Source organism: Pongo pygmaeus, chromosome 10 (assembly GCF_028885625.2).
Source record: "Pongo pygmaeus isolate AG05252 chromosome 10, NHGRI_mPonPyg2-v2.0_pri, whole genome shotgun sequence".
NCBI classification, from domain to species: domain Eukaryota; kingdom Metazoa; phylum Chordata; class Mammalia; order Primates; family Hominidae; genus Pongo; species Pongo pygmaeus.
In genome coordinates this window covers 42707920-42730894 of record NC_072383.2, presented here as the reverse complement: position 1 = coordinate 42730894, position 22975 = coordinate 42707920, and the positions used below count along the sequence as shown (strand labels likewise).

General features: G+C 41.6%; 1 protein-coding gene across 8 annotated transcripts in view; it reads left to right on the top strand.

The window, feature by feature from the left end:
* Positions 1 to 22975, top strand: part of LOC129009682 (pleckstrin homology domain-containing family A member 8-like) — a 48027-nt gene that overhangs the window by 8425 nt on the left and 16627 nt on the right. For 4 of the 8 annotated variants that reach the window (XM_063672663.1, XM_063672662.1, XM_063672664.1 and 1 more), the window contains 2 exons: positions 17788 to 17880; positions 20901 to 21178. The exons of 2 other annotated variants lie outside the window; for them this stretch is intronic. The gene's annotated coding sequence lies outside the window, so the exon portion shown is untranslated. The remainder of the gene's footprint in view (positions 1 to 17787; positions 17881 to 20900; positions 21179 to 22975) is intronic. 2 more of the 8 variants (XM_063672667.1, XM_063672665.1) reach the window with 1 other exon arrangement.

Below are 22975 nucleotides of genomic sequence, written 5' to 3'. Positions count from 1 at the left end.
GTGCTTTTACTCTAAATCACATGGAAATCATATTTGAAATAGATGGGTGGCATTATTTAACTGATATTTTAAAAGGATCTTTCTGACTGCTTTATGAAAAATGGACTGTAGAATAGCAAATGTAGTCACAGAGAGACCAGTTGAGAAACTAGTTGTATAATATAGTGAAGAGATTGGCTGGGCGCAGTGGCTCATGCCTGTAATCCCAACACTTTGGGAGGCCAAGGTGGGCAGATCAGCTGAGGTCAGGAGTTCGAGACCAGCCTGGCCAACCTGGCGAAACCCCATCTCTGCTAAAAATACAAAAATTAGCCGGGTGTGGTGGTGCATGCCTGTAATCCCAGCTACTCGGGAGGCTGAGACAGGAGAATGGCTTGAACCTGGGAGTCAGAGATTGCAGTGAGCTGAGATCGTGCCATTGCACTCCAGCCTGGGCAACAGAGCAAGACTCTGTCTCAAAAAAAAAAAAAGATATATATATATATATATATAGTCTATTCAGAAATATATCCAGAACATATATATATGTATAGTCTATTCAGAAATATATCCAGAATATATATATGGATATATATATTCTGAATATATATATATGGATATATATATTCTGAATATATATATATGGATATATATATTCTGAATATATATATATATGGATATATATATTCTGAATATATATATATGGATATATATATTCTGAATATATATATATGGATATATATATTCTGAATATATATATATGGATATATATATTCTGAATATATATATGGTCTATTGAATACATACATGTGTATACATATATGGTGTGAATACATATATGGTCTATTCAGAACATATATATATATAGAGAGAGAGAGTCTATTCAGAAATATATCCAGAATATATATATATATAGTGAAGAAATGATTGCAGTGAACTGGGTAGTAATGGTGGATGTGGATTATGTGTTTTTGAGGTAGATCTGAAAACAGTTTCTAATGTAGTGAATTTGGGTATGGGAGAAAAAAGAAAGTCAAGGATGACTCTAAGGTTTTAGCTTGAGTTATGAGAATGGAGTTGCTGTGTCTGAGATGTGAAAGACTACAGGAAAGCAAGGGGGTGGAGAAGTAGTGTATTTTTTTTGGACCTGTAAGTTTGAATGTAATATTAGACATCTATGTGGAGATGTCCAGTAGGCGTGAATCTGGAATTTGGAGGAGAGCTTTGCACTAGACATATAAACTTAGGACTGAATAAGATTGCTTGGAAAATGAGTTTCTACAAAGGGATGATGTCTGAGGATTGAGGATTGCGCCCTAGGACACTTTTCTTCAACATACGCATGGGAAAAATGAGAAATAATCAGCACAGGAGGCTAAACAGGAGTGGGCAGTCAGCAATGGGGAACAACAGGAAAGGGTGAGGTTGTAGAATCCAAGTAAAAATTTTTTTCACAAAAGGAGGAAATATCTCCTGTGCCAAATGAATCTGATTGGGTGGCTTTGTAAAAACTAGCTATTTAGCAATTTTTCTGTAGCTGGAACAGTTTTCTTTCTTTTTTTTTTTTTTTTTTTTTTTGAGAAGGAGTCTCGCTCTTGTTACCCGGGCTGGGGTGCAGTGGCACGATCTCAGCTCACTGCAACCTCTGCTTCCCGGATTCAAGTGATTCTCATGCCTCAGCCTCCCGAGTAGCTGGGATTACAGGTGCATGCCGCCACACCTGGCTAACTTTTGTATTTTTAGTAGAGACGGGGTTTCACCATGTTGATCAGGCTGGTCTTGAACTCCTGACCTCAGGTGATCCACCTGCCTCGGCCTCCCCAAAGAGCTGGGATCACAGGCATGAGCCACTACACCTGGCTAGAACAGTTTCATTTGAGATAGAAGAGAATCAGCCATTGGATTTTGTGATGGGAATTTATTGGTGACCACAATAGTTTCAGAGGAGGGAACGAAAGTCTAGAATGGCTTCACAGGAGAATGAAAGAAGAGGAAGTGGTCATAGTGACCATAGACAACCCTTTGATGCCACCTGCAACTCCTTGAGACCCATGAATGCTAGACTTCTCTCCATCTCCACTTGAATGCTAATAGGCAACTAAAATTTAACAGATTGAAAATTGACCTCCTGATTTTCCTCCCAGACCCTGGGCTACCCATAACCTCCATCTCAGATAATCAAAACTCCATCCTTCTTATTGCTCAGGCCCAAAACTCTGGAGTCAGCATTAACTCCTCTATTTCTTGTACACCCCGTATCCAATCTATCAGCAAAGCCTTTTTAGTCTATTCAGAAATATATCCAGAATTATATCACTGTGCCCAACCTTCACTACCAATGTCTCATCTGTGACATCATCCTCTGTCACTTGGATTATATTCCTATCTGGTTTCCCTGCTTCCACCTCTGTCCCCTACATAGTCCACCCACGACATAGCAGCCAAAATAATGCTTTTATTTTGTTTGTTTGTTTTTTGGCAAAGTAATGCTTTTAAACCATAAGGCAGATCATATCTCTCTTCTCTAACTACCAGCAGCTCCCCATTCTAGCTAAAGTCTTCACAAAGCCATCCTGTTTAAATTGCAAAATCTCCAGAGTCACTCTGTATGGTTGTGCAAGATGTTTATTCTGCAAAATGCCTGGTCCAGGGGGATCAAATGAGGGCTAGCTGAGGCTCTGCTTGCCAAGCCACATCGCTTGGTATAAGGCTCTGTCTGTATAAATTTCCCAAACAGGTTGTCAGCAACCCTGGACACCTCTACATCTGTACTCCTTATCCCTCCTACTTTACTTTCTTTTTTCCTTACCTTGTAGCCCCCTTTTACATACTATAGAATTTGATTCCTTATTCTGTTTCTTGTCTGTCTTCACCAACTAAAAGATAAACTCCGTGAGAGCAGTGCTTTTGTCTTTTATTCATTACCATGTCTCCAGCATCTAAAACAGTGCCTGGCACATAGTAGATACTCAATAAATATTTGAATTGAGTTTTTCTGTAGAGTAGTGGAGAAATGCAGTGGTAGATAGAAAAATAAATGGGGGTCAAGAGAGGGAAAGCCTTCTAATGTGGGACAGAGAAGGAGACGTTGCTGTTCTGATGTCTTTGGGTCAGTGAACGTGATGAGTTCCAGCACACCCTGGAGATGTGGGCTATGAAAATCAGGCTAAAACTTCCATCACAAGAACCACAGGGAAGGTAGAACATATGGTTACAGATGTAGGTATATTTATTTTGAAAGCTTTAAAACATATAGAAAAGTTGAAAGAATAGTATAACAGATACCTGTACGTCTATCACTAAGCTTCAACAATTGTGAATATTTTCCTATATTTGATTTATCTGTTTGTCTCTGTGTGTATATTTTACTGAACCATGTCAATGTTGCAGACATCATAATACTTCATCCCTACATAAATAATATATTCATACAGAGGATATTTAACAATATTTCCCTCAAATCGACTAATATCAATTCATATTCAATTCTCCCCAACTGTCTTAGTCTTGTATGGCTGTTCTTCATACAAGCACCCAATCACATTTCACACACTGCAATTGGTTATGCTCCTGAACTTTGTTCCCCATGACTTTGACCTTTTCAAGAGAACAAGATAGCTGTGGGTGATATTCTTCCTCTAATGGTGTTGTGCAATATCCAGTATTTTCTGTAATCTGGACATTAGGCAAAGGCTAAATTAGATTCAAGTAAAACATTTTTGGCAAGAGACTGTCACAGAAGATGCTGTGTACTTCATGTTGCATTATGTAAGAGGTGTACACTGGCTGGTTGTCCCACCATCATTGGTGCTCTGTTTGATCACTAGGTTATATGGGGAATGCTAGATCTTTCCATTGGGTTGAGACTCCAGTCTGGGCAGTCTGACCCCAGGGTCTGTGCCTCTAACCACTTTGCTATATTGCCTCTCTGTGTAAGAGCACAGGGGTCAAGAACCAAGGGCACACATACAAGCCACAAGGCTAGGATTCAAATGTGGAATCTTCCCCCCAACGAAAAAGCTAATTGTTCCTCTTACTACCTAAAAATGTCTTATCAGTTTAGGGTCTTAAGAAAGGATTTTTGGAACTTGCTGTACCTTCCCAGTGAAAGCAAACACCTTCTTCTAAAATTCTCTATTTATTGGGAAGGAGAAAAATATATTTATCAGCTTAAGACCTGGGTAGCAAATACCACGGACTGGGCTTATTTGTTCCAATAAAGAGATAACTCAGATTGCAGCTGATTTTTGTTTCTATTTTGATTCATTATCATTCCCCAAGATCCATCTTGCTTATGCATAAAACAATGAGTAAATGAAATGGGAAAGTGGGCTTTGATGTGGGCATTAATCTCTGATTCTATGATAACCTGGGTTCTGAGGAGAGAGGGTTCTAATGTTGGGAAAGCAGAAACTTGAGATTAGAGTTCTTTTTTTGAAGGAGGTGGGGAATTAGGCCAGATGACCTATAGCCCTGCTCAAAAATGAACTAATACAGATAATTTTTTGGTTAGCAAATTTTCTGAGTTAAGTGTTCTTGTTTTTGTTTTGTTAGGGAAGATGGGCAAACAAATCCACTTGAAGAATTTAGAAAAAAAAGTGAATAAAGTGCCCTTTTCCATGGCAATCTCCTGAGTCCGGATGTGTACCTTCTTGCTGTGGTACGAGGATCATTGAAAAAATTAGGATTAGAGCTACCCACATTGCTGGATTAGATTAGAACCACAGCATGAGGGCAACTGGGTTAGTGGACAGGATAATTTTCTTAAAAAAAAGAAACTTGATTATTTGGGCTTGTGAAGTTGAGCAGAGGCCACAGCTTTGCCTGTAGCTTGTCCTCAATTGCTATGCAGGATGGAAAACATCAAAGACCCGCAAAATATCCACATGCTCAGTTCAATATTATGGAATCTGAGTCATTGCTGGGGTTAGGGGTGGGAGGTGAGGACAGGTGGGGAGGGGATTTATAACACAACCTCAAAGTTATTTTGATTATAATTCCATTTTTAAAATATATGATACTTTAAAAAGCAAGGTATCAGGGAAAATATGACATGAGAATCTCACACTCACATAAAGATTAGAAATAACCCCTGCAGGCCGGGTGCGGTGGCTCATGCCTGTAATCCCAGCACTTTGGGAGGTCGAGGTGGGCGGATCATGAGGTCAAGAGATCGAGACCATCCTGGCCAACATGGTGAAACCCCGCCTCTACTAAAAATAGAAAAAAAATTAGCTGGGCATGGTGGCGCATGCCTGTAGTCCCAGCTACTCAGGAGGCTGAGGCAGGAGAATTGCTTGAACCTGGGAGGCGGAGGCTGCAGTAAGCTGAGATCGTGCCACTGCTCTCCAGCCTGCCTGGTGACAGAATGAGATTCCATCTCAAAAAAAAAAAAAAGAAATAACCCCTGCAATGATTAGGGCAGGGGTTTCAACATGTGGGCAAACCACATCATGGCCAGATTCCCCATGGCACTTCACTGACTTGCCATATAGTCTTCATTTTCACTAGTATTTAATTCACATATCTCCTTTTATAGAGCATTGCTAGGTATTTTTTATACTTGACAAAGGAGCATATTTTCATGACCATATTTAACTCAGAATTACCTAAGCCCTCTTGGCACCTTTTATCTCATTTACTGAGATTGTATGGCCTACAAATCTGAAAATATCTACTATCTGACTCTTGCCAAAAAAAGTTTGCCAACCGCTGGGTTATACTGTACCTTCCCTTGGCTTAATTTTTAGAAGATATATTATACACTGGAGATGGAGCGGTTTCAGCTTGTAAACCATATGTGAAATTATTACTTATAAAGAATCACTTTATGTGTTGATTTTCACTCATTATTTTCCGAAATTGCATATTTTTTCCCTATAGATCATCATGGAAGAAGTCACAAAAGACTTCATAGACTTAGCAGGCAAGTCAAAGTGAGGGCTGTTTTGGACAAGAATTAAATGTCCTTTTTGGTTGAATCAGGAAAGTGAACAAAATCATGCTCAAGAATGGAGATGTGAGTCAACATTTGCTTTTTCTTCCCAAAGTGTCTGTAGGGCCCCTCAATATCTGGGAGCAAATGGGCCAAATACTTGGGTGTCTCTGCTTCTTTGGTGGCCTTGGGCACCCCTCAAGTTTGTTCTCACCCACCTGGGCAGTGTGCATTCAGGAGGATCTTGTCACCTTTCCTTGACTCACTTCCTGGTGTAGTCTCTGGTCAATGATGCCAATTTGCCTCCCTCCATGTGCTGTATTGGGCCAGCCCTCCTTCCGTGTGTTCCGTTCTCTGTATCTTCCACAAACTTGTTTTCCTCCATGACAGTCTTGCTTGGAACCTGCTGCTGCAGTTCTGGGCTGCAGTCTTTAGGAGCTTTGAGACTCTTCATAGTGGACACATCCACCTCTCTGCCTTGGGGTTTTATTGGGGGCAGTATCTCCATGCAGACATCTCTGATTTGTTTTCATTGACACCCCTGCTTATGAATACACAAGGGTGTGGGATCAAAATTGCAGGTGATGCCCTCATTGCTGACCAGCATGGGGACCCCTGGCAGTCCTGGTGGAGGCAGTCGTGCAGGACAAGGATGGTTGGCTGTGGTGGGTGTCCAGCTGTGCAAGTGCAGGCTGAGGCCCCTGGCCTGCAGCTGCTACTCAGCTGCCCAGCCCCACGCCACATCCCGGTCCCTGAGCACCACCTTCCTTGGCAAAGTTGATGCCCTTGTTGGCCTGGGTCCCCATTCCACACAGCTGTGTGGGTCGGCATCTGTGAGACAGGAGACTGCGGGTAGACTGCGAGCACCTAGCTGAGAGCAGACTTAGCTGTGAACAGGAAGCTTTTTTTTTTTTTCTTTTTAGATTGTGGTAAAAAAATAATAACATAAATTTACTATCTTAACCATTTCTGAATGGTTCAGTAATGTCACATATATTCACATTATTATGCAACAGATATCTTGAACATTTTCATCTTGCAAAACTGAAACTATGCACCCATTGAACAACTCCCCATTCCCTCCTCCCTCGACTTCCATTCTGTTTTCTGTTCCTATGAGTTTTGCCTACTTTAGATAGCTCATCTGAGTGGAATCATACATGTTTGTCTTTTTGCGACTGGCTTAATTCACTTAGCATAATGTCCTCAAGGTCCAGAAGCTATCTTAGGAATTTCTGTTTTCTTAGTAGAATGGAAAATAAGATCATTAGCAGGAGAGAGCACATGGAAGAAGGTTTAAGTAGAAAGACGTGGAATATCTGTCTAGGACCACTGGAAAGCAAATGGACTAGGGAAATAGCCAAGGATTGCACCAAAATGTAAAGTGAAACCTGTCGGTGTAGTCATGTATTTTTTTCCAGACACATTCTGCACTTGTCAAGTAGGTAGACAGTTGTATATAACTAAGGTTGAGTTTGGCCAGGAGAGTTCAACAGAGGGAAACACTGGGAAGAAGTTGAAGGCATAAGCATGGGAATGCTTTTGCTGATGTATTATGGGATCCAAAAGTAGAAAAGTGAGAATACAAGTGAAAAAGACCAGTAAATTGCATATTCTGGTGGTGTGGAACTATTGGAATTGCTGGAGTTATTTCTCACCTGGATTACTGCTAAAACCTCTTTAGTAGTTTTCTTTCCCTTTCCAATACATTCTCCCTGCTATGGTCAGAATGATCCTCCTGACACAAAATTGATGGTATCGTTTCTTTTAAACTCTCCCAAGAGCTTCCATTGCACAGTAGATAGTGACCAAACTTTCTCGTGACTTGAGCACCTGTCTATATCCCAAGGTTTATTCTCAACCCTTCTTCAGCATCTTTAATACTTCCAGCATCTTCAGTTATTTAACAACTTCTTCCCCTATCACACCTTCAAGACTTTGCATGTGCTTTTATATCTGCTTGGACGAATTATCTCCATCTTCGAACTTGACTTTTACTTATCCATTAGGTCTTAGCTTATAAATTTTACTTCATCCTGGAAGCTTTCCTCATTCTTCCTCAGTCTATATTGAATACCCCTAATACATACTTGCAGCACATCCTGTATTTTTCCATGCTAATATTTAATACACTTTAGCGTTAATGCCTACTTACTTTCATTTTAATTCTCTGTATTTTCTGTTGAGAAAAGTGACCCTGTTTGAATTTCTCACTCAATATATGAAGCACTTGAGAGTTTTCAGTGTTTGGTTTGGTTTTGTTTTCTGAGACATGTCTTGCTGTGTCACCCAGGCTAGAGTGCAATGGTGCAATCATAGTTCGCTGTAGTGTTGAACTCCTCCCAAGTAGCTAAGACTATAGGCATGAGCCACCATGCCTGGCTAATGTTTTTGTTTGTTTGTTTGTTTGTTTGTTTTTGTAGATATGGGATCTTCTGAAGTTGGCCAGGCTGGTCTTGAACTCCTGGCCTCAAGTGATCCTCCTGTCTTGACCTCCCAAAGCACTGGGATTATAGGCATGAGCCACCACACCCAGCCTGGTGGTGTTTTTTTGTTTGTTTTTTTTTGTTTTTAATATTAAAATCCTGGCAAATAGTAGGTACATTTTAAAAGTGATCCTGTTTCCTCTTGGAAACCCTTCTTCTCTGAGCTTCTGGAGCATCTCACTTATCTGATTTCCTCCATGCTCAATGGCCAGTTCTCCTCTACCAGATCTCTAGCCCTCTATTCTATCTCTTTGCTATTATTTATTTATTATATTATAAATCCCAAAGTGCTGGAATTACAGGCGCGAGCCACTGGGCCCAGCCTCTATTTTCTTTATGTTTGAAATTTTACAAAATAAAGAGGGGAAACAAATTCTCCAGTGTCTCTTTCTCTTCATCTTTTGTTCCCTTCTGTTCCCTTATTTTTTTTCTTAAAAAAAAAAAATTCATTGGCCTTCTTCCTTTGAGATAGCCATACCTGGCAGGGCCTGAAGAGCTGGGACCAAGAGGGCAGTCAGAGCTAAGGAAGTGGCTGTGGCTGAGGAGGGGATGGAGCCAGCTTCCAAGGTTGAGGAAGCAGTGGTAAGGTTAGAAGACTGATTACAGAGAGGAGTTATGAGCAAGTACATAAATAAGCTGCAAATATGGGAAGGCAGAAGGCCAGAATAAATTTTGTGATTTTGATTGGAACTGGAGATATTAGGGTGAAGTCATGGTACTTTAAAGTATATACCTAGTTAGGTAGATATAGAGATAGATGTACATATGTTTGTGCATTATATGTTTTATATATATGTTGTTTATATCTGTGCATTTCCTACTTCAGTCCAATGAGAAGGTGTAATGGAAATAAAAACCTTGTAGCTATGACTACGTTTAGCACCCAGATCTTGGTTCCTAAATACCATTTGTTGCTAAAAGGAACTGGGTTCCTGGGAGAAATGGCTGGTTCCACGACTGGGCAGAAAATGCACAAGAGGAGCCTGCAACATTTTCATAGGCCAGACAATAAGGAAGAGCTTAAAAAATGATGAAGGTGGGAGGCTGAGGCAGGAGGATCACCTGAGGCCAGGAGTTTTAGACTAGCGTGGATAACAGAGAAAGATGCCCCATCTCTACAAAAAATAAACAATAAATAAATTAGCTGGGTATGTTGGCATATACCTGTAGTCCTAGCTACTTGGGAGGCTGAGGCAGGAGGATCGCTTGAGTATAATATAGTAGAAGCCCATGAGTCCACACAGATATAAATGAATGAATGATGAATAGGGAAAAAGAGAAAAGTCTTTATTGCATTAGAATGCTAGTAATAAATATCACCACTTGGCAACTTCATGATAATGATGGATTCAAATACAGAACACCAATGGATGCTAAAACAAGTAGGTGAACGTTTATTGAGGAATGGGACATTTACATAGTGTCAAAGCTTTTCCCCCACAAAATAATGCATTACAAAGGTAAAAATAATAACTTTATAGTGGAAGAATCTGAGAAACAACAAATCTGATATTAGTCAAAGTAACATCACTAGAAATGAGACAAAGTAACATCACATACTGTCTCATATGTCATACTGAGAAGAATATCAGCATAACTTCTGTCAGATTCCTATTATAAAGGCATAACCTGAATCTAATCATAAGGAAACAGAGAAACCCAAACTGAGGGGTCTTCTACAAAATAATTAGCCTGCTTTCTTGAAAAAAAAAAGTCTAGGTTGCAGAAGACAGGGAAAGACTGAGAAATTATTCCAGACTGAAGTAGATTAAAGAGATATGACAATTAAATGCAACCCATGATTCTAGATTGCATCCTGGACAAAAAGGAGAAAAAAAACTTCCTATCAGAAAATTAGTAAGATAATTGTAGAAATTGAATGGGATCTCTTAGATGAAAGGGTTATATCAGTATTAATTTCTTAGTTTAGATGGCTATCCTGTGGATTTGTAGGTGAACATGGGAACAATTAGGGAACCTTGCATATTCTTGCATCTTCTCTGTAATTTGGAATGTACCTTAAAATAAAAAGTAAAAACAAAAAAACCCAAAAGAAAAGGCTCCAGTGGACTATTGCCGCATTGAGCTCGATAAGCAGACTTCTTCACTTGGCCCTGCTGGCTCCTGCCTTCATCTCTTTTCACTCTTCTCTTGCTCTTACCTCTCCAGCCACCGTCGTCTTTCGCTTCTAGGAGCATGCCAAATGGGTTTCCATCTCACAGCTTTGGCATTCACCATTCCTGTTTCCTCAAAAGATTCCTCCTGGTCTTCACGAGCTCCCATTCCTTCTCATTCAGCTGTTGACTCAAATGGGTCACCTTAGGCTTTTTCATTTTTTTCCACTGCATTTTGAGACTTACTTGTTTACCTGTTTGTTGCCTATCTTTGTTGAGTAAATCTAAGCAAGCTCACTGAGGGCAAGGACTTTGTCTGTTCAACCCAGCATCCCCAACAGCTAGAACAGTGCCTGGTGCATAATAGGGCTTAATAAGAAATGCTATTGGCCGGGCATGGTGGCTCACGCCTGTAATCCCAGCACTTTTGGAGGCTGAGGCAGGCGGATTACCTGAGATTGGGAGTTCAAGACCAGCCTGACCAACACGGAGAAACCCTGTCTATACTAAAAATACGAAAGATTTGCCGGCATGGTGGCACATGCCTGTAATCCCAGCTACTAGGGAGGCTGAGGCAGGAGAATCGCTTGAACTCGGGAGGCAGAGGTTGCGGTGAGCCGAGACGTGCCATTGCACTCCAACTTGGGCTATGACAGTGAAACTCTGTCTCAAAAAAAAAAAAAAAAAGCTGTCTAGATGGCTTCAGAAACATTTGTTGAACTGATGAAATATTAAACTTCTAAAGAAGTCTTTTAGTTTGCTCCTTGGAATTCTAGTCCTTTGACATGACCTGATTAAAAGAAAACAACAACCACCAAAAGAGAGAGAGAGAGAGAAGGAAATCGATGTGTGGCCAAATATAACTGGGAAATGCCCCCACCATATCCTCTCTTTGGGATTCACAAAGCCTCTCAGAAACCCTCCTGTAATGAATCCTGTTTGCCTGAATTTAGCAAAGCATTTCTTAAATTTATATGAACATGGAATTCTCTTTCCATTTAATTTCGGAATATGAAATATTAAATGCTATGCTAGGATCTTTCTAAAGTCCTTGTTCGATAATAGAGGCAAAAAAACTCTACAATGTATATATATGTGTAAAAAATTTTTTTTAATCTTTTTTTTTTTCTTTTGAGATAGTCTCACTTTGGAGTACAGTGGCACTATCTTGGTTCACTGCAACCTCCACCTCCCAGGTTCAAGCAATTCTCGTGCCTCAGCCTCCTGAGTAGCTGGGATTACAGGTGCACGCCACCACACCCAGCTAATTTTTGTATTTTCAGTAGAGATGGGGTTTTGCCATGTTGGCCAGGCTGGTCTTGAACTCCTAACCTCAAGTTATCCGCCTGCCTTGGCCTCCCACAGTGCTGGGATTACAGGCATGAGCCACCGCGCCTGGCCTTAAACATCTGTAAACACATAGGAAGTTGTCTCATTTGACTGGACAATGCAGCCATGCATGGATGCCACATTGTGCTTACTGCAAAGTACCGTTACCGAGCAATAGGCTTGCTTCCTGATGCACACAGAAGCCAGTACTATGGCACCAATTTTTAAGAAAAGAAAAAGCTTTATTGCAAGTTTGTCCGGCAAGGAGCCAGGAAGCAATGCTCAAACAAATCTGTCTCCCTGAGCTGGTTCTAGGGGCAGGTTTCATAGGCAGAGAGTAACTATGAGGGAGATAGGAAAACGCAAGGAGGCATGATCTGATTGGGTCATGCAACAAAATGGTGTTGGGTCCTTGGTTTTTAAGTTCCTACTGCAACAAAATAGGTTACCCCTTGCTTCTTAATTTGGTCCCCATTTCTTGATCCTGGTATCTATGTTCTGCACGTGGTTGACTTTTTCATTCTGGCTGGCTCCAGGGCACAAATTGGGCACACTTGGTTCATCTGGCCATGCTCAGGTTACATGACTTGCAGCCTGGGAGTCCATTGCAACTGAGAAACCATTCATTATTTTGTTACTGGCAAAGTTGAACCAAATTGTACAGTGGGGCCACCTCTGCATTGACAATCAGATGTGTGATGTCCCTTCCCGCCGGGGACACTGTCTCTGACTGCTGTGGGGAAGGAGCCTGAGAGCGGGTTGTGGGTTCTAACCCTGCCGTTGAGTGCAGGAAAGAACTGTGCAGGCAATGGGGCTATTGTGTTTTCATTTCGATCCCAGAAATGAAAGCTCAGCTTAAAAAACATAATTATAATGGACTGTTTTTTTAAACCAATAATTAGTTTTTCTCCTACTAATTTATGTAAGGTATGGTATTCCTAAACAATCATTAATGTATTATTTTTATACTTTTGAATGACTTTTGAGAATGATTATTATCTTTCTATGTGTAGATTGTAATTATTACTAAGGAAGTTCATTTTAAATCCATGCTGTACCCATGTTTAGCCTGATTTGGTTTTACTAGCCCCTTGGTACTATCACAACTCCTCCACCCTCCAAGCAGAAGATTGACTATATTTTAAAACTGGGTGTGAGGCCAGGTGTAGTGGCTCATGCCTGTAATCCCAGCACTTTGGCAGGCCAAAGCGGGCGGATCACCTGAGGTCAGGAGTTCGACACCAGCCTGACCAACATGGAGAAACCCCATCTCTACTAAAAATACAAAATTAGCTGAGTGTGGTGGTGCATGCCTATAATCCCAGCTACTCGGGAGGCTGAGGCAGGAGAATCTCTTGAACCCAGGAGGCGGCGGCTGCAGTGAGCTGAGATCGTGCCATTGCACTCCATCCTGGGCAACAAGAGTGAAACTCTGTCTCAAAAAAAAACTGGATGTGAAAGGAAGAAGTCACATGGTTGCTTCTTCACAAGGAATCTGACGTAAATCTGCGTCCTTTCCCTCTTCTCTCCTGGCTGCACCTACCTGCACCTCCCTGCTACTCCTATGTCTCATACACAGAAAAAAGGCTTAGGATTTTTACGAAAGGTCTGGAAATTCCAGTAAAGGCTGCTAGCATCATAATATTTTTTCCCCTCTGTTCACTAAGTCAACAATTTAAACCCTGGTCCATCTCCAAATTCTCCCTCTTCTCAAATGCACCTTTGTTCCCTTTTTATTTTGAGAGAGTTTTTTTTTTTTCTTTTTTTTAGACGGAGTCTTGCTCTGTCGCCAGGCTGGCATGCGGTGACACGATCTCGGCTCACTGCAACATCCACCTCCCGGGTTCAAGTGATTCTCCTGCCTCAGCCTCCCATGTAGCTGCAACTACAGGCGCGTGCCACCACGCCCAGCTAATTTTTGTATTTTTAGTAGAGACGGGGTTTCACCATGTTGGCCGGGATGATCTCGATCTCTTGACCTTGTGATCCACCTGCCTCGGCCTCCCAAAGTGCTGGGATTACAGGTGTGAGCTACCACGCTCGACCTTTTTCTTTTTTTTCTATCAGGACCTAGTCCAGACCTCAGAATTCACAGGAAGTTCAGGTGAGGGAAGGTTGTATGGGGCAGAGGCCTTCCTCACCTATATATTTTACCACCACTGGGGTAAATGTCGGTGGCCTTGTTTTCCACATAGGTGTAAAGCATCCATGTGGAAAGGCAATCATGGCCCCAGGGAACCACCTTGGATGGAAGGCAGATTCTGTCTTTCATGGCTACAGCTTCTCACAAAGGAAAGTCCATATATTTATACCCAGGATAGCAAACCTTCAGAGCCTCTTTCTTCCCCATATTCAGGGGCAGAAGAGAGGGCAGGAAGATAACTGACATGGTTTCTAAATGGCCACATTAAACAATATCCACCTTTGTGTATCAGGTTAGAAAAAAAGACTAATGAGTGGTAAGAGAAGAAAGTGGTTAAAAAGAAAGAATGAAGACAGAAAAAAAATTAAATGTCCTCATAGATGTCTCAGACCAAATACAGTATTACAGGTAATACTTGTACAAACTTTCTAAACCTGGGAATACATACACTCAAACACATGGACACATGTAATATATAATACAAATAAATATCAATTTATTTTATTGGGGTGAGTGGGTCCCGAGAAGAAATATGGAAGGATGATCACTTATAGGTTTCCATTTTTCAAAGGCCAGCAAGCAGTCCAGGGATACCATAGAGACAGCATTTCTGAATCTAAACAGAGAAAAAGGCTATAAAGGGGCCATTGTTCTCACCTGGAACTTTTCATCCTTACCTGTTTTGTTTTTTTTTTAATTTAAAAATATCCCTGCAAAAGCATCTACCTTAAAACCTAATCAGCCAGTATCTTCATTATCAGACAGTTGTTAAAAACAATACACCTCTAAAAGTAGTAATGGTTTATAGAATGATAAGGGGGAGGGAGGATACACTAGGGAGAAGAACCCTGCCCCCATCAGCATTTCCTCAAGCCCACTCTAACCAAACCATTTATAATTAGCCCTTCATCCTGATAGGAGAACTAGTTCTGCTTATCCTCTTGCTGAAGAACAGTGACTTATCTTGCTGAGGATCAGTGACTCATCTATTGTTTTGGTAGTTATGATGAAAGTGTAAAAGGCATTTCAAATCAGCTAGAGTAAGAACATGATAGCCCTGCTGGTGGCTTCTTCTTTTATCTCTTCTATGATATAAATACTACCCAAGGCTAAAGGCTGAATATTTGTTAATCTGGTCACTTAACAATGAGTCTTTAAAAAAAGTTGTTGAATTGTTTTTCCATAGGGATCCAAAGGGTCTAGTTATACATAAATAGGAGGAAAAAATGAGAGGAGATGCTTTTAAACAGTGTAGCCCCTCTAAGAAGCAAGGAATGGGAAGAATGTTCCCTGCTGTGGGGTTAGGTATTTTACAGATTTGCTAAGCACTGAGTATACCCTCATATTATGTGCTAAGCAAATTTGTAAAATGAGAGAAAACATTCCAACTCAGCTTCCTCTTTTCAATTCTCTCCTCATACTTGTCTTAAAGTCTGCTCTAGAAAAAGAGTATCGGCCAGGCACGGTGGCTCCCACCTGTAATCCCAGCACTTTGGGAAGCCAAGTCGGGTAGATCACCTGAGGTCAGGAGTTCGAGACCAGCCTGACCAACATGGTGAAACCCCGTCTCTACTAAAAATACAAAAACTAGCCGGGCATGGTGGCGGGCGCCTGTAATCCCAGTTACTCAGGAGGTTAAGGCAGAAGAATTGCTTGAACCCGGGAAGTGGAGGTTGCAGTGAGCCAAGATCATGCCATTGCACTCCAGTCTGGGCAACAAGATCAAGAGTGAAACTCCGTCTCAAAAAAAAAAAAAAAAGGAAAAAGAAAAAAGAATATCTACCTAGGTCGAAAATAAGAAGATCTCCAAATATGAACCTAGTAAGGGTAAACTTAGCTTAAGTCTTTACTATGCTACTTAGAAGCTGTGTCAACTTGGGCAAATTGCTTAACTTTTGTATGTCAGTTTCCTTCTTTTTTGTGGGAAGAAGATACGTGATGGGGATAAAAATAGCTCACCCATTGTATATCAATGTTCTCCTCATGCAACAAATATTTACTTACTCTTACTGTGGGCTGTTCACTTGGGACATAGTGGTGAACAAGACACAGAACTCATCCTCAAGAAGCTTACAGTCTGATGAAAACTTTTATTTGAGTGCCTACTATGTATGAGTCATGCATTTGCTAAGGACTTTCACATATGTGGCATCAATTAATCCTCACAATAGGAGTGTTATCAGTCAGGATTTCTGGGCACTTACAACTTCCACTCTGACTGGCCTGTGGCTGAGTAGTTGTTCTTTCAATAAATATTTATTGAGGGCATACTATGTGCTGAGCGCTGTGCTAGACACTGGAGATTTAGTGGGGAATCTTGTTGGTGGATCAGCTGTATTCATTGGGCACCTCTCGTGTGAGGTTCTGGTTTTCTCATTTAGTCTTCAACACCGTGGATGTGTGGTAGAAATTATCCCCAGTTTACAGAAGAGGAAACTGAGGTTCTGAGGGATTAAACACAAAGGGCACATAACAAGGATATTTTCAAGGTTATAGTCTGAACTGCTGTAATAAAGAGACTGCAAAATATAGTGGCTTCATTCATTAATGTTTATATTTCTGTCCCTCTTAATAGGCCACTGTGAGCATGCATTTCAGGTTGTTGGAGCAGCTCTGCTCCACGATGTCGATCTGAAACCCAGATTTTCTTTCTCTTGCCACTGTCATCTCCTGCATGGCCAAAGCTAGGTCACCATCATAGTCATGTTTCAGCCTATGGGAAGGGGGAAAGACAATATTCAAGGCAAGTAGCTTTGTCTCAAAGTAGATGCCCCCAAATTGTGGAAATCCTTTCAAATTACATCCTGCTAACCTGAACTTAGCTGCATGGCCCCATCTAGCTGCAAGGGAGGCTGGGAAATGTAGCTTATAGCTGAGTACTGATGTGCCTAGCTGAAACTTAGGAGATTCTACTAATTAGTAAACATAAGGTCACAATGAACACTATAACAGTTAGTGTCTCTGGCATAGTTAGTAAGTGATGAATTTAAACTCAGATTTGCTTGAATCCAATGCCATGTCACTACCTCTTAGACACAAGAGCTAGAGAACTCTGGTTCTGTTATCTGTCTGTCTGCAATGTAAAATAATAAATAAAAAAATTTCATTGGCATAGTTTAGGAACAAACAGTTGGAATTGTGTGTCAAGTTCCCAAAAATGTGGGGGTATTAAAATTTTTTTTTCCTATAGATGCCAGTTTTTTCTCCACTTTTCTTGAAAACATCTTAAACTTCTAGCAGCCTGGCATTGTGACTGATATGAACTACTTATGTAAAAGTTATATAAGCTAGAGAAAAAAATATAGCCACTTAAAGAAAGAGGGAGAGAGAGAGAAAGAAAGAAAAAGAAAGAAAGGAAGGAAGGAAGGAAAAGAAAAGAGAAAGAAAAAGGAAGGGAAAGAGGGAGGGAAGGAGGGAAGAAGGGAAAGAGGGAAGGAGGGAGGGAGGGAGGAAGGGAAGAAGGGAAGGAGGGAAGGAGGGAGGGAAGGAGGGAAGGAAACCAAACCTGCCATGTCCTTGCCAAATCTGTAACAGGAGATATTTTTAAAGTTGTATGGTGCAGCAAGCTATAGATCTGCTTAAAGTTAGCTAATGCAGGAAGAGTTAGTCAGGAAAACAGTAAAATGTCTTCTTTTTTCTCAAAGCTTTCTCACCACCCAACCCCTTACCAACAGAGATCTTTGAAACTATATGTTAGGCTGAAGGAGGAATAAACCATGTTTTCATATTCTTGGCAAAGAAACAGTGATTAACTAGTTTTTTGTTTTTTCGTTTTTGTTTTTTGTTTTTTTAATGTTTTAGACATGGGGTCTTGCTCTGTTGCCCAGGCTGGCCACAAACTCTTGGCTTCAAGCAGTCCTCCCACTTTGGTCTCCTGAGTAGCTGGGACTACAGGTATGTGCTATCACACTCAGCTAGTGATCAGTTTCTTCAAAAAAGGCAGAGGTTGGGGGAACTCTTTCTATTTCAGAGCAGGAAAAAAAACCATGTCTATTTTAAACTACTGTTTCTATGTCACAAGCTTTGCTTGTTTTTATTTATTTTTCTCATCTTTATAAGTAAATTATTATATAGAGTGATGCATAGGTCTAATGGATAACCCAAGCCCATGGGTTCCTTTATAGCTGGGCTTCTTATGGTAAAATATACACTTTTTCTTTCCTTCTGTACGCAATCACTAAAGCATAGTTGTCTGGACCCCAGTTGACACAAACCTTTTCCCCTTCTTTCACTTTTTCTTTGTCCCTGAAATCTTATCTACTTGATCTTTGCTGCAGTCACTCCAAATGCTTTCTGAAAGCTTACTAAAGATCAGGCTGAGGTGGGAGGATCACTTGAGCCCAGGAGATTGAGGTTGCAGTGAGCCAAGATCATGCCACTGCACTCCAGCCTGGGTGACAGAGTGAGGCCCTGTCTCAAAAAACATGTAGTTACCAAATTCAATGCTTTTATCATTGATTCTTTGATGCTTTTTTTTTTTTTTTTTTTTTTGACATGGAGTCTCACTCTATTGACCAGGCTGGAGTGCAATGGTGCGATCTCGGCTCACAGCAGCCTCCACCTCCTAGATTCAAGTAATTCTCCTGCCTCAGCCTCCCAACTAGCTGGGACTACAGGTGTGAGCCACCATGCCTGGCTAATTTTTGTATTTTTAGTAGAGATGGGGGTTTCACTGTGTTGGCCAGACTGGTCTTAAACTCCTGGCCTCAAGTGATCCACCCACCTTGGCCTCAAAGTGCTGGGATTATAGGCATGTGCCACCACACCCAGCCTGCAGCCTTTGAGTCTACCAACCATTCCTATCCTCTCATTTTTTCACATCTGAACTTTGAAAACATTTTGCCCTTGACTCTCTGTTCTCTCTGTCCCTCAACAGCCCATTCCTGCTAGGGCTGTTCTCTCTCATTGCTTCAACCTGCACCTCTATGTACATTACGATGGATCTACCTCTATGGCTCTCCCATGAGGTCCAATCTTATATTCCTTCTTTCTTCCTTTTTTTTTTCTTTGAGACTGGGTCTCACTCTGTCACCCAGGCTGGAGTACAGTGGCATGCAACCTTGAACTCCTGGGCTGAAGTAATCCTCTCACCTCAGACTCCCAAGTACCTGGGACTTACAGGCATGTGCCACCACACTCGGCTAGTTTTTAAATTTTTCTTAAAGATGGGGTCTCGCTATGTTGCCCAGGCTGGTCTCGAACTCCTGGACTCAAGCAATCATCTCACCTCAGCCTTCCAAATTGCTAGAATTACAGGTGTGAACCACCACGCCTGGCCCCACCCTTGTATTTCTAAGGCATTTCTGACTTAGTGTTCCTATTTAAATGACCCTACCAACAGCAACAGGTGTGGCAGAGAACATGTTATATTTTTCTCCAAAGCCAGTTCCCTCTCCTAACCTTCCTAGTTCTGTCAGTGGTACCAGCTATCTCCACCACCCTGGCTTGGAACCTTGGTAAATTAATCCTGATTGCTGGACCCATCACTAATTTCTTCTTTTCCCTAAAGAATGTCCTTTCTTTTCCTGATCTCCACATCAAAGCAGTCACTAAGTACTGTCAACACTGCCTTCATGATGTTTCTCACATCTTGTGGCTTCTCATCCTTTCCATATTGTCTGCTGTCACTATGGTTTAGGACTTAGTGTCTAATCCTTGGATCATGGGAAGAATGGACTTGCTAACTTGTCTCCTACCTCAGGACTTTCTTCCTCTCTTGTGCTCTGTTTCTACCAGAATCCACTCTGTACTCTGCTCCCACATAAATCTTCTTAAAACATGACTTTCCTTCTATTAATTTCCCCATCAAGAAATCTTTAATAGCTGCCTGATGACTACAGTCCTAATGCCTTACTCTACTTTTTATTTTAACATATGCCAGACATTAATTACTATTGGGTGAATATACTTTCTCATCCCATCCTCGAGTTTATCTATTTCTTTCCATATCCACAGCTACCACCATAGTTCAAGCAATCACCACATCTTACCTGGAGTATTACCATTGCCTTCTAACTGACCTCTATTTCTATTCTTGTCTCACTGCAATTCATCCCCAAGTTGGTTCTAGCGTTGTGGGTTATTGTTTTTGTTTTGTTTTGTTTTGTTTTGTTTTGTTTTGTTTTGTTTGAGATGGAGCCTTGCTCTGTCGCCCAGGCTGGAGTGCAATGGCGCAATCTTGGATCGCTGCAATCTCCGCCTCCTGGGTTCAAGCAATTCTCCTGTCTCAGCCTCCTGAGTAGCTGTGACTATGGGCGCACACCACCGTGCCTGGCTAATTTTTGTATTTTTAGTAGAGATGGGGTTTCACTATATTGGTCAGGCTGGTCTCGAACTCCTGACTTCAGGCGATCCACCTGCCTCGGCCTCCCAAAGTGCTGGGATTATAGGCGTGAGCCACTGTGCCCAACATGGGTTATTGTTAAGCTAATTTAACATTGCAGTTCATACTCCACAACCAGAGTGGTCTTTTAAAAGGTAAGTGGCTTCTGTGATAGCTGGCCTCCAGTGAACCATGTCTCTCCATATTCACATGCTCATGTGTTCACCTCCCTCATTTAATCTGAGTGCTGTCACTCACTTCAGCCAATAGAATACAGAAGTGATACTGTGCCAATTTTAAAGCTGAAGCTTTAAGAAGTCTCAGCAGCTTCTACTTTTGCACTTTTAGATTCCGTGAGCTTTCATATGAGAGGTCTATGTATCTTGGAGAGATCACATTAGAGCAAGCTTGTCCAACCCACAGCCTGCAGGCAACATGCAGCCTGCAACTTTGAATGTGGCCCAACACAAATTTGTAAACTTTCTTAAAACATTATGAGATTTTTTTGTGATTTTTTTTAATTTTAGTTCATCAGCTATCATTTCTGTTAGTGTATTTTATGTTTTGCCCAAGACAATTCTTCTTCTTCCAGTGTGGCCCAGGGAAGGCGAAAGATTGGATATCTTTGCATTAGAGAGACTCTGAAACAACATGGAGAGAGAGAGAGAGAGAGTCAAGTTGTGCCAATGTCCAGCAGAGTCCTGCAGTCTAGTCATCTCAGCCAAGGTGCTAGAAAAGTGACTGAGCCATCTTGACTGTCCAGTTTAGTGGAACCCTCAACTAACTGTGGCCCCAGCTGACATCACACAAAGCAGAAGAACCACGCAGCTGAGCCTGTCAACTCACAGAATTGTGAGAAATAATCAAATGGTAATTGCATTAAAATACCAAGTTTTGAGATAGTTTGTTATGTAGCAATAGATCACCAAAATGCTTAAAACTAAATCCAGCTTCTGAACCTCACAGTAGCCTACAAGGCCCTACATGGTCTGTTTCCTGCCTAACATCCTGGACCTCATGTTCTATTCCACTTGGTATGTCCTGCCATATGGCTTATACCTGTCTCTCAGACATACTATCTGCCTGGAATGCAGTTGACCTACCCAGACAGCCCAGTGGAAGCAGATCTCTTCTTTTTTATTTTTTATTTTTGTTTTTGAGACCGTATTGCTTTGTTGTCCAGGCTGTAGTGCAGTGGTGCGATCTTGGCTCACTGCACCCTCTGCCTCCTGGGTTCAAGCAATTCCCCTGCCTCAGCCTCCCAAGTAGCTGGGACTACAGGCACACGCCATTGTGCCCTGCTAATTTTTGTATTTTTGTAGAGACAGGATTTTGCCATGTTGACTGGGCTTGTCTCGAACTCCTGACCTCAGGTCATCCACTGCCTTGGCCTCCCAAAGTGCTAGGATTACAGGCGTGAGCCACCATGCCCGAAAGCAGAGCTCTTCTTGTTCTCTTCTCCTCCTCCCCACTCTACCATGCCAGTTTACTTGCTTCAGAGTAATTATTATTCTCTAAAAATTCCCATTTGTGTACTTGCTTATTGCCTATATCTCCTCTCCACTCCCTCTAGAACCTAAGCTTCAAGAAAGCAGACACCTTGTCTATCTGGTCAACCAGATGAAGATTTATCAGGAAGCTAAAGTTGCTTATGCTCAGGGGCCCTCATTTGCATATGCCCCTTCCAAAGCCACATATTTAGTTTTGTATTTGTGATTTTGTACTCCTTTTCTTGAAGAAGGTTCCTCAAATTGTTTAAACCTCAGGCCTCTGTCAAAGAAAAACAGCCACACATCAGTTAAAATGGTAAAACAGATTTTATTTAATAACTACTGACAGTGAGGAAGAGTTGAACTCCACCCCAAGTTGTACAGAGGTGATGGGGCTTTTCTTTTGTTTTTCCTTTTCTTTTTTATTTTTTTAGACAGAGTCTCACTCTGTTACCCAGGCCGGAGTGCATTGGTGCGATCTCGGCTCACTGCAACCTCCGTTTCCTGAGTTCAGGTGGTTCTCCTGCCTTAGCCTCCCGAGTAGTTGGGATTACAGGTGTGCGCTGCCATGCCCAGCTAATTTTTGTATTTTTAGTAGAGATAGGGTTTCACCATGTTGGCCGGGCTGGTCTCAAACTCCTGGCTTCAGGTGATTCACCCACCTCAGCCTCCCAAAGTGCTGGGAGTACAGGCATGAGCTGGCAGGCTGGGTGGCTGGTGATGGGGCTTTTCAAAGGGAGAATGAGGGAGTAGGAAGGGGGCATGGCAAGGGCTTGAGCAGAGTTAGGGAAGTGAAAAATCATAAAAAGCTGGAAGGGGAATGGATCTATGTGAAATCCATCTGGGTCTGCTAATTGGCATTTGTCAAATTTAAGCTTCTAACCCTCCCAGAGAGATGGGGAGTTGGGCCCTATCATTTAGCTTCCGCATTCATCTTTTTTGAACAGCACTTTCATCCTGTCACTTCCCTATTTCAGAAATCTTCAGCAACTCCCACATGAATGGAGAATGAAATTCAGATCTCTGAGCCTGCCATTCAAGGCCGGCTACAACCTGCTTGTTCACCCTTACCTCCTACTTCTTGTCTTCGTAAACACTACCATAGCCAGACAGGTCTCTTTACAGCTTCCTGAACATTCCTTGCTCCTTCCATCTACCCATTACTTCACATTACATC